This window comes from Nilaparvata lugens, chromosome 4 (assembly GCF_014356525.2).
Source record: "Nilaparvata lugens isolate BPH chromosome 4, ASM1435652v1, whole genome shotgun sequence".
NCBI lineage: Eukaryota > Metazoa > Arthropoda > Insecta > Hemiptera > Delphacidae > Nilaparvata > Nilaparvata lugens.
Window position 1 is genome coordinate 61,008,452 of NC_052507.1, and position 15,623 is coordinate 61,024,074.

The 15,623-nt window shown below is 31.9% G+C and overlaps 1 protein-coding gene across 2 annotated transcripts in view; it reads left to right on the forward strand.

The window, feature by feature from the left end:
- LOC111054335 (rhotekin) overlaps positions 1-15,623 on the forward strand; it is a 171,407-nt gene that overhangs the window by 24,704 nt on the left and 131,080 nt on the right. The window contains exon 1 of one of the 2 annotated variants that reach the window (XM_039426087.1): positions 12,495-13,384. The exons of the other annotated variant lie outside the window; for it this stretch is intronic. The gene's annotated coding sequence lies outside the window, so the exon portion shown is untranslated. Of the gene's footprint in view, positions 1-12,494; positions 13,385-15,623 lie in introns of those variants that run through there. 2 annotated transcript variants of the gene reach the window in all.

A 15,623-nucleotide genomic window follows, 5' to 3' on the forward strand; every position in this document is an offset into this window, starting at 1 on the left:
AATCAATCTATCTTTCTCATCTATTCTTTCAATATCCTTCCATGGCAATACCCTTTCCATGCTACTAGGGCAAGGAAAGTGAAAAACCTAATATTTAGTTTTGAAAAACTTTTCGAGTACAATCAGTTGTATGTATCATTACAAATCTCTGATTCACACTCCGCAAATCCGCTTATGATAATGTTCCAAACATGAGCTCATCAACTAGTTTTTTGTTTTGATTTCATTCAAATTCCACCAGCAGAATACAAGTTCCTAAAAGCTAAACTATCACTCATCCAAGAACTCCAGACAGCTGGTGCATGTATTTAATAGGCTGTAACTTTTTTGGATGCCACAAAATTAACACTAAACGATAACCTGTCGTCTTATAACCCGGTGGCTGTTTCCACACTTCAACTGTCAGCATTAATTGAATGGGAAGGATTGAAGTTTGTGTATAAGAAATACTGACAGTTCCAAATGGTCCTCACCATAGCCTGCAGTTGTATTTAGTAATGCTCCGAGTAGAATTTAATATTCTGCTTTGATATTTTACTCGTATTTTCATCTCGCTCTTTCACTGTTCCTTTCTCTTCGTTTATTCCGAGTGAACAGGTCCTATTACGAAAGAACAGAAGGAGAAGTAGATAAATTGTATCAGACAATTTGCATAACGTACCAACAGTAGGCATCCAACCGGTTCCCAAAGGCCTGCATTAATCGCCCTATCAATACTTGCATTCTGAGGAAATTATTGTAATAGTCAACTATTTCACAGAATAAATCAAATTCAAATTCAAATTCTTTATTGCATGATCAAGAAACATTACAATAATACAAAATCATTCACATGAGGAGAGAGTAGAAATTTCTTATTATCTAGACGACAATAAAGGTATTAAATTAATAAGTCATTACAAAGGAATATTTGCCATTCTACAAGATACAACAATGCAAATGAAAAAAATTAATATTTCATGCGACTCATCCAAGAAGGCCAAAGCCTGTGTTTGGATGGGAGTCTGTACTATATAAATAAATGAAATTAATGAAATATGAAAAGAAAGAGTTTGATCAAGAGATAATAGATTTTTGTAGACAGTATGTACTGTAAATCCAGGACATTGACGTCTGTTACAAATAAATATATAATAAACAAGAAGTATCGAAATTCTTGGAGTAATAATGGATAGAGCTGTATTAGATGATACCAGAATATAGAGCTTTACTAGAATAGGATTGGAAAATATGAATCTCTGCTGAGCTAGGGATTGATTTTAACTTTCAAAATTCCGTTAAGAATATGAGACTAATTATTAAGTTTAAGTGTTACATTTTAAACTCAGATAAATGAGCTACATCAAGAAAATTATACTAATCATCAGCAGGTAAACAATATTACATTTAGTACTACAAATTGTTGGTGCAATACTTCTAACTTAATCTATATGTACTAATAATAATTAGGTGCATGTTTGTAATGATATGATAGATGTGACCTATATCAAAATAATAGAGAAGATGCTGGCTTTTTAATTTATGCAGGCTTAAAAGAAAAATTTTTCAAGTAATGCTTATAATATTATTACTAAAATACTATACATTAAAAATATGTAAAGACAACAGGATCGAGATTAAATCATTAATCACTGATAAATAGAGGTGATTATGGAATCAATATGTTCCCTACCGATCTCTCTTAACCACCTTTTAACGTTCCTCTTGTAAATAAGAAGAGTGCAGTCGTCATAATTACGGAGTATAGGAGGAATATTCCTGTACAAGATGTGAGCTATATAGTGCGTGTTGGTTGTTGAATGAGTTCTTATTAATCTTGGGATTTCTATGCCTAAAGAATTAGCTGAGCGTGTAGAACGGTCATGCGTTATTCTTTTGAATATATTATTACTGTGCCCATGCATGTAAAGGAGTAAATTCTTGACGAAAAGTTGTCTTATGTCTAGGACATTAAAATCGTCATATATTTCATTAGTAGGAGTACGAATAGGTTTACTCAAGGCAGTTTTTATTATTTGTTTCTGAGTAATGATTAAAGGGTTGAGAATTGATTTAAAAGCACCTCCATAAGCCAAAATACCCGACGATATTATAGATTGGACGTATGAAAAATAGATATTTCTCAGTTCATCTTTAGATAAAATTTGACGTAGATTGAGGAAAATGTAGATAGATCTTCGTATTTTATTTTTTAATTGTATTATATGTTCCGACCATTTTAATTTGTCATCAACTATTACACCTAAATACTTGTATGAGCTAACTCTCTCAATGGACTCACATTGACATTGCATATTATTTGGGTTTGTACAAGAATGTAATACTATTGAATCTACTGATGGCTCCTGAATTTTTCTTAATGATATCTCTATAAATTTAGATTTTCCTATATTAAGAGTTAAGATATTTTGGTCGAACCATGCCTTGAGTAAGTGGAGATCGCGGGATGCTTTCTGGTACATTTCCTCTTTATTTCTACCATAAACATGCAGAGCCGTGTCATCAGCAAACAGAAATAGATTTCCAGTGAGAGGAAGTTTTGCCAGGTTATTTATATAAATGAGAAACAATAAAGGTCCCAATGTGCTGCCTTGCACCACCCCATAATCTATCGAATTCAATTCACTCTCAACGCCCATTATTTGCACAGCCTGTTTCCTGTCCGTTAAATAGCTTTCAAACCAGCTGTAAGATTTATTTCTAATGCCAATGATCTCCAATTTTCTCATCAGCTTTAATCTATCAACTGTATCGAAGGCTTTAGCTAAGTCGAGGAAAATTATACAGTTATTTAGATTATCATTCAGTGAGCAGTTAACTTCCCTTGTTAAATTAAAGAGAGCATCTGATATATTTTTGTTATTTCTGAATCCAAATTGTCTTTCCGTTAAAATGTTATTATTTTCAATATAGGAACTCAACTGTGACTTTACTATTTTCTCCAAGATTTTTGAAAAAATACTTAAAAGAGATATTGGTCTGTAGTTATTTTTTTGAGATTTGTCACCATTTTTGTGCAAAGGAAAAACTCTAGCTATTTTGAAACTATCAGGAAATATACCTTGTTCAATACTTAAATTATAAATGTGTTTCAGAGGAGTTAAAAAATTTGTATGTTTTGTTTGAAGAATCTAGTAGGAATATTGTCGTATCCTGGCGCAGACATGCCTCTCAGTTTTGAGGTAAATTGAATAATCTCGATTTCACTAACGGGTTTCATTGTAAAATTCGAATCAAGACGGTAGTTTTCATCATTCAAAACTGGTGGTTTTGTAGAATCTACAGCGCGGGCTAAATTCTCCCCAACACGTGAAAAGTAATCATTAAAATCCTGAGCTACAGCCTTGATTTTCTCTAGTGGAGAAATGGAGCTATCATGAGCTGGCTCGAACTGTTCAAGAGGAAAACCATCTTCTTATTGCTTCTGCCTGAAATTTCATTTATAATGCACCAGAACTTTTTAGGATCTCCACCACTCTCATTTATTCTATCTTTATAGTATTGATTTTTGCTTATTCTTAATAAATTATTTAGTCTATTCCTATAGTTTTTATAATGAGTTAATAATTCTCTATTGAAAGGTTGTTTTCTGGTTTGTTTATACAATTTATCTCTTTCCCTAATAGATCGAACTAAGCCTTCGGTTATCCAGGTTTAATTTTTTTGAAACGAGAATTCCTTTGAAGAACTGGTTTTTTTGATTCATCTATGTTACGTTTAATGATAGAATAGAATTTGTCTGTAGCAATGTTGACTTCCTGCTCTATGAGAACGGAATTCCACGTTTCCTCTCTGAATGTAGATAATAAGGTTTCATTATGAATAAATATTGGGAGGATCAGATTTACTTTTATTTGTGAAACTGGAAGTAATTTTTATTGCTTCAATGTAATGATCTGTAACTGCTACTTTAAGAATAGCTGATTGTATTATATTAAGGTTTGCATTGTTAATAAATATATGATCTATTAAAGTGCTACTAGTTCTCTGTTCTCTAGTAGGTTTGTCAATGCAATTGACAAATCCATGCTCATAGAGAACATTTAAATATGAGTCAGTTTGTAAATCGTTGTTCAAAATGTTAATGTTAATGTCTCCTACTAATAAATTTGTTCTACCTCTACTCGAATTATCATAATAGTTATTAAGTTCGTCAATGAAATGAGGAATATGAGACTCGTGGTTCCGATAGACAGCCAAGAGACAATAATCTTTTCTATCGTAGTGGAAAGTAATTTCTAAAGCATTAGCTCCTCCTATACTGATGCTTCTACCAACTGCTGATAAGGAATTTTTAATAAAAACAAGCACTCCATCATTTCTATTGGATTTATCTTCAGTCTGAAACGAAGTGTAGCCGTCCAACTGTTTGTTATCGTCCACCTCAAGCCATGTCTCAGATAAAACGATAACATCAATTTCACAGCTTAATGAATTCAGCCCTACTAGCAAATTATCGAAATTCTCATTATAGCTCCTTATATTCTGATGTATTAATCTCAAGCAACTCTCGTCTGAATCACAAAAATATTAAAAGAATCAAATGTATCAAACTCTTTGCATGTTATTAAATTAAAATTTTCTAATTCTTCTTCATGCCTATTCATTGTCATGAAAAGAATGCTCCGCCCGCTCAACTGTCTCACCTTATCAATAACCTATATGGTTTATATATAAAAGAAGAAACCCACTCTATTTTATTATAAGATGAAATGTATGGTATGTAAATTTAAGAACTAATAATCCTCGCTAGAACAATTCAAATCTCAGGTAAAAGCGTGGGTAAGTTCAAGACTTTTTAAACAAGATTATACGATAGAATAGAGATAGAAGTAATCTTCAATTACAATAAAATTCGTGAATCATTAATGTATCGCTCGATCAAGCGTCGCATAATTAAGCTATGAAACATTTCAAAAATAAATAAATACATGATTCAATAAAAACATGAAAATAAACTACATGATTTCAAATCAGAAGTTTTCATAGTAAATTTAGGTTTAAATATAAGACTGGAAATTTACATTTACGTAATTGAATTCATTTCAATTACGTGAAATACGTAATAAATTTTCAGAACTGTGATGTTAGGTTTAGAAATATCTCTCAACCGAACTGCGCATCCCGATCGAGCGACAAAAAACAGCATCCACACCCCACTCACGATCACGTGAGACAAAAAAAACGTTATAACACTGTCTTAACAAAAAAATTGCTGACATTCGTACGCAAGCAAAAAAAAAGTTTTTTCATACAGTGTCAAGCGATCGATACAGTTGAATAATAATTCTACATACTGTAAATATTCATGCATACGAATAATGAATATTACGGGATGTTATTTATAAAAAAAGTTGACAATAACTGTAAAAATTAATACATTCATTAGTTCATTTGAAAGACCGTTTATCCAGTAGAGAAAAGAGAGTTTATCTCATGAATTAATTGATAAATCTCAATGGCATGACAGTTGATTGTAAGTGTTGCAGTAATAATAGCCTACTGTATTATTCTTATATATATATTTTTACTATAAATCACTATAAATTGACAGTAATTCATTGCCATAATTCACTATGAATGCTCTATTATTTATCAATCATGTTTAGTATTTTTATATTGAAAAGGAGACTATTAAAATAATTTACTAAACTTGGAAAAAAATTATTAATATTGTATTGAGTTAGTTTCAATTGTTTTAGACTACTTAGTGTAATATTCTATTTATCAAATAAATAAGTTGATATATAAGTAAAATTATCAACAATTGTATTCAAACATAATACATGACACTTGAATTATAAATAAAAAAGGATAATATTTGAATAATTAAACAATCTTGTTTTAGCTTCAATCGTTCCAGCATTCCACTTGAATTAGAATATAACTAGCTCGTATTCAGACCATACCTGAATGTTGATAATAGTAGAGTTCTCACCCGAGTTCAACCACTTGTTTTCATTCGTTGGTTGTGGCAGCGTGATCGATGTCATGTGGGGACCACACTCTGATTTGCTGATCGTTTGCGTTCTTCTTCACCCACATCTTGCCGTTGCTGAACCAGGCTCTATGGAGTTTTTTCGCTTTCACCAGGTTTTTGCCATAGGAAAGAAGAAATTTGTTCTGTGGTGTCAAGTGTTCGTTAACATACACGTCTCCAGATGGAAATGAAGCGTTGACCTCGGTTGCGTTGAGGCGCTGAATTTTATTCTTCTCAATAGCTGCAGCCATCCACGCATTACGAGTACTTCTCGAAATGTAAGACACGATGATGGAGGGGATTTTGGAATTCTTTGTTGCAGGAATACGATGTGCTATGGATATTTCAGACCTACAGTAAGACAAGTTCAGTCCTTTTGCAACACTTTCAATGATTGAATAATATCTTCATTCTCAGTAACCGGAAAACCCACTATTTCTAAATTGTTTTTGCGCGAGTATTGCTGCAAATCATTGAGATCTTGTCTTGTTCTCCATAGTTCCTCCGAGAACTTCTGATTCTTCATCTTTAGACCCTCACATTCACCTTTTAGATTTTCAGTATCAGTTTTTAAAAGATTAAATTCACTTCGGATATCGTTATAATAATGATTATTAAATGAAATATTGTAACTAAATAACTAATAGTAATAATACCTGTATAACTTTATATTTTTTAAATTTACAAAATGTACTCAATTAATATTTGCTACTAATAGAGGCTAAAAGTAACAAGCTACAAAATCTTCACCTTTAAACATTCCATTACAAAACTATCCATTTCCCTGTATTCTCTTTATAAAAAATGTACTCTCTGGTATTAGACAGTATTCCCATCTATCTACTGAAAGTATTCATACTGTATAAAATTACTAAAGTAAGTGCGGCAACTCTCTATAATTTACCCTCGTTCTAAAAATCAATTAAGAAATGTGCCTACTTATTTCTTTATCTGAATAGAAATGGTTATTAAAAAATCGTCAATGCACATACATCATGAAAATTCCAAAAATGTTTAATACCACATTCTTTACCAATCTTTGAAGTTACCAATGATTTTTTTTAGAAATTTATGAACTCCATTACACACAGCAGATAACTGATAAATAGATAAAAAACCTTTGAATTTACTATAAAATCAACAGTTCACTGGTATAGGAACGTCAGCTGGCTAATGACCTAAAGCTGCTGAATACAATCCTGAATCTTGTATCTTGCAATCACATCTCATCCCATGGAATGAGAGAGGAAAATACTGTAATTTATGCTTTTTATTTCTTCCAAATGTAATTTTATCTATGTTTTAATTTATTATTTCTATCTGAATGCATTTGATGATCAGGTTCTGCTCTAATCTTCTCTCTCTATACTTATAAAAGGCTAAGCCCCTACAGACTGAATCACACCACAGCCCAAACTACTGAGCCTAAAAACTTGAAATTCTGCACGATGTTTATGGTAGCCTGAAAACATCCACTAAGAAAGGATTTTCAGAAATTTGCCCCCCTGAGGGAGCTGGGGCCCCCCAAAATTTGTACTTTTTAGCCGCTCATTGCACAGCAAAGTCATGAGGAATTTTTTGTTCAGCTACAAAAAAAATAGATCTATGCAGAAAAAATTCGATCAGGAGCACAGGGGGGTCCAGGAGAGGGCATTTTTCGAAAATTTTGTTGTAAAATCACACTACAGCTCAAACTATTGTCCTACAGACTTGAAACTTTGCACAAATATTCTTCAAACATGCTAGACGCGCACTAAGAACGGATTTTGAGATATTTTGCCTCTAAGGGTTTCAAAGGATCATATTTAGTAAGGTTATGAACATGGTAAGGTGAATGCCATATGGAACTGAGATATTGACACATGATATTCTAACATATGTTATAATCATTGGAAAGCTTAAAATAATTTTATCAATCTGCTGATCGAATTTAATTTCCATGAATCGAAAGCGCTAGCTTGCCACGTGTTTGTTCCATTGTTGTATGAGTCTCATACATTCCGATTACAACATAGCACAGATATTTTCTTTGGTTAGGAGTTTGTTGATAATTCTTTTTTTCAAATTTATTGCAAAAAAGTCACATTGAAAAATTTCTTAATAGACAACAAGATTACAAAAACAAGATGTCAAACATAACCTATATTCATTGTAGCATGGCCAGAAAAGACAACTTGAGTACTAGCCGTGAGTTCATCAATATAACTCATATTTTTGTGTTAATATTTTGTGAACAAGAAGTAGGAGTTGATGAGAGATGTGAGTAATATTTTTTATTTGATCTAAATGGTTATTCATATTGTAGTAGTCCGGGTCACTTCAATCAAAAAAATTTTTTTTGTAGCTAATAAATGTCATACGTATTGATTGTCTATAATGTAAGTGATTTAATATCATCGAGTTGATTAATATGGATTATATGCATTAAAATATCTTAAATAACCTATATAATATATCTCATACATAATATCAACCGGATTATTGTTATATCCGTATTTTGGATGCACGCGTTAATTTGTCGGTCCCGGCTGCCTAAAAAGCAATCGTTAGGTCATGTCAGAAGCCCTGAAATTGATCGGTCGCAACCTGAAAACTCTGACACCAGAGCTGAGCCAGCCAGGTCACTCGAGATTATTATTAATATGTTACATTAAAAGGCACATCTTTACTTTTTTTGAAGGCAATATTCTTCCTTATCTATCCTATTCCTAATCAATCTATCTTTCTCATCTATTCTTTCAATATCCTTCCATGGCAATACACTTTCCATGCTACGAGGACAAGGAAAGTGAAAAAACTAATATTTAGTTTGAAAACCTTTCGAGTACAATCAGTTGTATGTATCATTACAAATCTCTGATTCACACTCCGCAAATCCGCTTATGATAATGTTCCAAACATGAGTTCATCAACTAGTTTTTGTTTTGATTTCATACAAATTCCACCAGCAGAATACAAGTTCCTAAAAGCTAAACTATCACTCATCCAAGAACTCCAGACAGCTGGTGCATGTATTTAATAGGCTGTAACTTTTTTGGATGCCACAAAATTAACACTAAACGATAACCTGTCGTATTATAACCCGGTGGCTGTTTCCACACTTCAACTGTCAGCATTAATTGAATGGGAAGGGTTGAAGTTGTGTATAAGAAATACTGACAGTTCCAAATGATCCTCACCATAGCCTGCAGTAGTATTTAGTAATGCTCCGAGTAGAATTTAATATTCTGCTTTGATATTTTACTCGTATTTCCATCTCGCTCTTTCACTGTTCCTTTCTCTTCGTTTATTCCGAGTGAACAGGTCCTATTACGAAAGAACAGAAGGAGAAGTAGATAAATTGTATCAGACAATTTGCATAACGTACCAACAGTAGGCATCCAACCGGTTCCCAAAGGCCTGCATTAATCGCCCTATCAATACTTGCATTCTGAGGAAATTATTGTAATAGTCAACTATTTCACAGAATAATAATTATTAAATGAAATATTTGTAACTGAATAACTAATAGTAATTATACCTGTATAACTTTATAATTTTTTAAATTTACAAAATGTACTCAATTAATATTTGCTACTAATAGAGGCTAAAAGTAACAAACTACAAAATCTTCACCTTTAAACATTCCATTACAAAACTTTCAATTTCCCTGTATTCTCTCTATATAAAATGTACTCTCTGGTATTAGACAGTATTCCCATCTATCTAATGAAAGTATTCATAATGTATAACATTACTAAAATAAGTGCTGCATCTCTCTATAATTTACCCTCGTTCTAAAAATCAATTAAGAAATGTGCCTACTTATTTCTTTATCTGAATAGAAATCGTTATTAAAAAATCGTCAATGCACATACATCATGAAAATTCCAAAAATGTTTAATACCTTCTTCACCAATCTTTGAAGTTACCAATGAATTTTTTTAGAAATTTATGAATTCCATTACACACAGCAGATAACTGATAAGTAGATAAAAAACCTTTGAATTTACTATAAAATCAACAGTTCACTGGTTACACGAGCGTCAGCTAGCTAATGACCTAAAGCTGCTGAATACCATCCTGAATCCTATATCTTGCAATCACATCTCAACCCATGGAATGAGAGAGGAAAATACTGTAATTTATGCTTTTTATTTCTTCCAAATGTAATTTTATCTATGTTTTAATTTATTATTTCTATCTGAATGCATTTGATGATCAGGTTCTGTTCTAATAGGATATAATTGTATAATTGAGAATAGATTGCGAAAACGTTTATGCAAATGAATATTTAATTGAAGTGCAGAATAGTTATTATGGAAAAGTATCAAGACGGGGTTTTTCAAGATGAGCGATAAGGGGTGAGGAGAAGGTATGAAGTTTCTGCTTAATTCAGTGTAAACTATTATATTGAAGTTCAGGCAATTCCAAAGCTAATACTGATAATGAAAGCTAATGGAAGATTATCTAAACTTATACTGTCAGATCCAAAATTACCATTGGCAGACAAAGATCAGCACAATGATGCATTTTGTTGAAGCAAGAGTTGTTGGTTTTTGCGGTTTTGAAATAGGCCTAATACCAAGTTGCAGTGTAGTTCATAAAACTATGGTGAGATGTTTTATTGATTGAATAATTATTTGAAACTAAGTTTTTTAACCTTTTATACAAACAAAGTCAGATTAAAAACCTATCTGATCGAATAGTTTGTCATAATTAGTTAACAACTCATCATTATAATTAAATTATTCGAAAAAAATTATCGTGAAACAGCAGTTATAAAATGTAATCCTTAATTTATCTGATAGATATTATTTGATTATATTACCTTGATGCTGCTCAGTATATTTCTATAATAAAATTCTGTTTCTCAATAGCATTTGAGGAAAATCAAAAGTGTCACTTTGATAGATTGAAACTAACTTCAGTACCTATGCGTACAGTGCGTAGAGAGTTTTTGTTGAATTGCATTTTTTAGAAGCTGTTGAGTAAATAATAAAATCAAAGAATATAATAAGTTTAGTGAAGCTATCAGAAAATAGTGCCCCACAATGTTTTATTATTGGCTAGAAAATGGTTATTCATCAATTCTCTAAAACATGCATAGTTTGACAAACACTTTACAATTCAATATCAGATCTCAATGAATATCAATAAAATAGAAATATCATTTGATGCCATTAAAAATGTAAAAATATGTCACTGTGATATTTGCATTATTAAAAAATATCTCCAAAAATAAATCGAAGCTTTTAGCCCAACCCAACAGTGCGCTCTGAGCTGATAATTTACATCACCACTAGCCTACTCGTGATATTTCGCCGTTACATTAATTTGAACACTTTCATTCTATTTGAACACGATTGTTTTTTACGGCTTTCCATTTCTTAATTTATCTTCAATCTTTGTGCTATATCGTGTTTTACAACATATGTTTATCTAATAATCATTTCCTACAGCTCTCTATTCCTTGTTTTAATATTTAATTGTTGAGCTTCTCTATCCTCCTTACTGACACATATAAATTTTATTTTCATCTACCACATAAAATTGGGTCTCACATTTAGTGAGCTCATTAGTGTACTACACTACATATATATTCACTGTTTACCAAATCTTCTTTGTATCTAGGCTATAAAATAAATTATAATTATAAAAATATGTGGTTCCGATTCCTAACTTATCATTGTGAAGTGTGAACTCAATAGTGCTCACTGAAATTTTTACTTCATCTGCTTACTACAGTAGCCTATTTCTACACATACGAGTAGATCAATTTTCATACCTTGTCTTCTGTCAACTACATATTTTATACATTTTCTTTCAATATTATCATAAAAAAATTATATTTGTTTGCAAATATGAATTTGTGTTTAGAAATAAGTTTTCTTAATTTTAAACTTTATAAAATAGAAACTGAGGAAGTAAAGTGCAAATTTTTAGTGATAAAACATGAAGAATCCAATATATAACCTATAAACTTGAGTGTTAATAGGAAATGACATTGGGTAATACGGCGAGGCAGAACATACAAAAGGATCTCTCTGCCGATAGAAGCCATATGAATAAATAATTTTATACATTAGATATTTCACTACATATTTTTTGTATAATCATTATCATAGCTATAATCCGCATATAGTCTAAATTTCGAAACTCAGCGAACTCATTAGAGTTTACTCGTCCACTGACATTCTACGTTCTTTCATCTACCCTCCAACTTATATCTAGGCTACTCATAAGATTACAGGATTGATTCCTAAACTTTGTGAAGCCAGCGGTGAGCCAATAAGTCACATCTTCAATTCTCGTGATATTTGAGCATTAAATTGTCCGCAGCTCTCACAGCCAACCACTCATATAACCAGCATGTTGCAACCAGCTGAGCCTCCACCAGCAACCAGAAGAGGTGGCAGACCTCTCTCCTCTCCACTGACTCTCTCTCACTCTCTCCGCTCCACTCTCTTTCTCTTTTCTGTTGACTTGAACCGTCGCGGAGCTCGCGGTAAGCGACGTTGTTCAGCGCAGTCTGTCTCTGAATCTCCGACGGTTCGGATGACCGGAGACCGGTCCGTGACGATTTTTCCCGCCAATACTGTCGTTGAATCCGTTCTTATCTTATCTATCGATTCGAGTTGATCGGTTGTATCTTTCGATATCTTATCTATTGACATATGTGTGGATCGGCTGTATGTGTTGGGTCTTTTGATATGTTTCGTTGATTTTTTTAAATTTGAAGGGTTGGTCCGCAAAGGGTTGAGAGTAAGAACTTGTTGATCTGTCAAGTTTATAGTGACTGTTGGGACGGTTATGAGTGAAAAGTAATAGTTTTATTAATTCAAGACAATCTTTTTCAAAACTTTGGGGTTTCTTATTAAAATTGTGTACTCTAGATTAATGAGTTGTGGTTTTTGTGATTAGATCAGGTTCATTGATTACCGGTTTATTGTGAATTTAGCTTTCTTGATTCGTTATTTGGCCGAGTTATATTTTAATAGGTGCTACAGTAGTGGAAACTCCCAGTTTAATATTGTTAATAGTGTTTTTATTTATAATTATTAACGTCGTGTGTTGTGAATTAGTTTTGATAATAGTACATTTCCAGACAATATTTTTACAGCTATTCAATCAGTCTAATAGGATTGTTTCGACTGTAAGACAGTGTTGTATCTTATGAATATCAGTTTAATCGGGTTTATTGGAAAGACTGTTTCTAGTTGTGAGAGCTTCTAGCCTGACTTTTTCAACTAGCTATTCCTTTTAGTGAGAACTTAACGTCTCTCTATCCATCTTGTTGGATAATATTTAAGTGGAGTTACGTAAAAAATATATACAATTGTGTGTTCTACTCTTGGTGTCACGTGATTATTGCACCAGTGGTGGCTTTCCGCTTCATGATTGGTAACAAACCTAACATCAGTTGTAAGCATTTTTGTTTTGTTTTTCAAATACTCTTCAAACTATTAATGGTGTGAATATGCACTACATTATCAATAGAGATAAATTCTCTTTTTTTAATTTCATATTTTTCATGATACATTAATATTCACATTTGGATTGATTTCTTTGTATTTGTTGCGTCAATATGCATCCTATAATTGAAAAAATATAGCTATTTTATCATATTATTGTTTTCAATCATATCAAGATAATAGAATACTTTCCAAAAGACAATCATAAAATTAATATCCAGCAAAACATTGATAATAGAGTTCCAATTCTCATTTGGATTATTTGATCATTTTGAATTAATTTTAATTGATTATTGTTTTATTCGAAACCAATTTTTGAGAGATCAAAATTAGTTGAAACATGTTTACTTCCTGTGTTGGTAAGTCCATCCTCATCATGGTCTTTGATTATGGTATACTAGCAGGTAATCCGTGCTCCGACAAACTTGACAAACTGAAAACTTGATATAATGAAATCTTGAAGAATTGAAATTAGGTCTATAACCATCCTCGGTTAATCAAGAATCTATATGCAAAATTTCAAGTTAATCAGTCCTGTAGTTCAGACGTGGTGATGCGTCAAATATAATTTCCCTACCCCGTATAAGCCAGTTCTTTACTTTAGTATAGATTGTTTAGGTATTTATAGTATGGAATTCATGGTTCATATGATATTTACATTTCTAATTTAAAGTATCCTTATGTAAGTTTTCTACCTTCTAGGTTTTTCTTGTTTACAAAATATTCAATGTCATTTGACCAAATACTTTTACATTTAAAAATTTACCAAAATATGATGCAAACAAAAATATTCTATTATTTTCATATCATTGAAAACAATACTTTTTCGAAAAATGGATTATGCCTACTCAGATATCAAAACAATTAAAACAATATAAGTGAACTTGGGTCTATTTATCAATTGTGAACCCACAAAAGATGTTTGTTTTAATCTGAATGGCGTAATAACAAGGAATATGAACTGAATATTAACGAATAAATTCGCTCAAATTACTATTTAATTGTAAGGTCATTGGGGGTGCGATTAATCACGCAATTCTAAAGATCGACGTGTTAAGTCACGCTTGTTCCGGTGCAATTTTGGATTGATTACCTATTGTGTCCATTCACTTGATATTTATGAACATACTATCACTGTATTTCCGGTTGACACTGTAGTAGTCGTGTCAAGAAATTTCAGGAAATTTTGACCCATCTTTCAAGCAATTCTATTGAAAAATCAATATAGTATGCAGATTTTATTGCAATGCATCGATTTGTTGAAATTGGAATTCGTCTCGTAATTATTACGATTGCTAGGAGCTGGGAAACATGTTGATATTTTTCATCTCTCATGATAATTTCTTTCATTACCCTCGCACAAGCCAGATGTTGATATCATAATAATAATTTGCAAAAAGTTCTCAAATTACTACCATTAATAGAAACCCTTAATTGGCTAAGTACAGTGAAACTTCACTTATTCAAACTTGTTGAATACAAAGCTCCCAATAATTGAATTAAAGAATTTTATACTTGAAATACTTTGTATTTTTCATGCCTTTCATGTGCAATATAAATTTATTTATTTGTAATACAGTGCTTGCAAATATTGCATGACAAATCGAATACGGTAGGTTTACATATTCGAATCCCAAAACAAATATCCTTCACCTCATGACATTATACAAGAATTATTGCGTATCAGAAAGAGGGATTTGAAATCAAACATCCAACTCTCTAATGACTCATCTAAGACATTTTCCTCAGTTACGGTACCGAATTATAATAAGTAATTTCTAAAATTATAATGAGATAAAGGTTTCACAGTGTTGTAGTTCTTCCCTAAATAAGCTAATCTCAGATTGGTGACACAAATTTCGGATCCATAAAATGTTACTAGCCTACAAACTTGGCCTGATTTTTGAGGAAATAGGTCGTAAAGTGTATGACTAGCATTAGTTGTTGAAACAAGTTCATCTCCGTGTTGAGAACCTGCAGGTCACAAGTTCAATCTCGGATTATTCATGTGCATCGCGCCTTACCTCTTTTACTCAGCTCAAAATGTCTCTCTGTTTTACTAGCATAGTGTACTAGATTCCAGAAAAAAAGAAAACAGTTTAATACCTCCATTTGAATTTAATGTGACAGGGTGCTTACTAATCTGCTTCTTAACGTTTTTTGATAATGAAAAATATAAGCCACTATAT